General features: G+C 76.6%; 1 protein-coding gene across 3 annotated transcripts in view; it reads left to right on the top strand.

Moving 5' to 3' along the window:
* Positions 1 to 253: 253 nt before the first annotated feature.
* The window catches only part of SMARCAL1 (SWI/SNF related, matrix associated, actin dependent regulator of chromatin, subfamily a like 1), a 40,749-nt gene continuing 40,651 nt past the window's right edge, over positions 254 to 351 (top strand). For all 3 annotated transcript variants that reach the window (XM_017727304.1, XM_017727303.1, XM_017727300.1), the window contains exon 1: positions 254 to 330. The gene's annotated coding sequence lies outside the window, so the exon portion shown is untranslated. The remainder of the gene's footprint in view (positions 331 to 351) is intronic.

The raw sequence follows: 351 nt of genomic DNA, 5'->3' as shown, positions 1-351 counted from the left end.
GGGTGTCCGCCCCGGCCGTACAGCGCTGGGTGCTGGCTAGGGCCAGGCTTGAGCCTGGAGCCGACAGCAGAGTCCTGGCACCGCGTACGGAGCCCGAGCGGGTGCCGGGGGCGTCCCCCGTATCGCGGCTCCCTCCACAGGACGCCGCGGCCCCAGCGCCCCCGAGATGGCGCCGCGACCGGAAGACTACATTTCCCAACGCCCCGCGCGCCCCGCTCTTATCTCCCGGCGTGCTACGGCCTCCCGGCCGCTCCGTGCCGCCAGGCGGTGGCGCAGGGCGTGCTGGGAGCTGTAGTTCCTCGACGGCATTCCGGGCCGGGCCTGCCGGCGGGGCGCGGGGGGGGGGGGGCC

Source organism: Corvus brachyrhynchos, unplaced genomic scaffold (genome assembly GCF_000691975.1).
Source record: "Corvus brachyrhynchos isolate BGI_N302 unplaced genomic scaffold, ASM69197v1 scaffold452, whole genome shotgun sequence".
Lineage (NCBI taxonomy): Eukaryota > Metazoa > Chordata > Aves > Passeriformes > Corvidae > Corvus > Corvus brachyrhynchos.
Note: the sequence above shows the minus strand (reverse complement) of the source record. Positions and strands in the feature narration are given on the sequence as shown.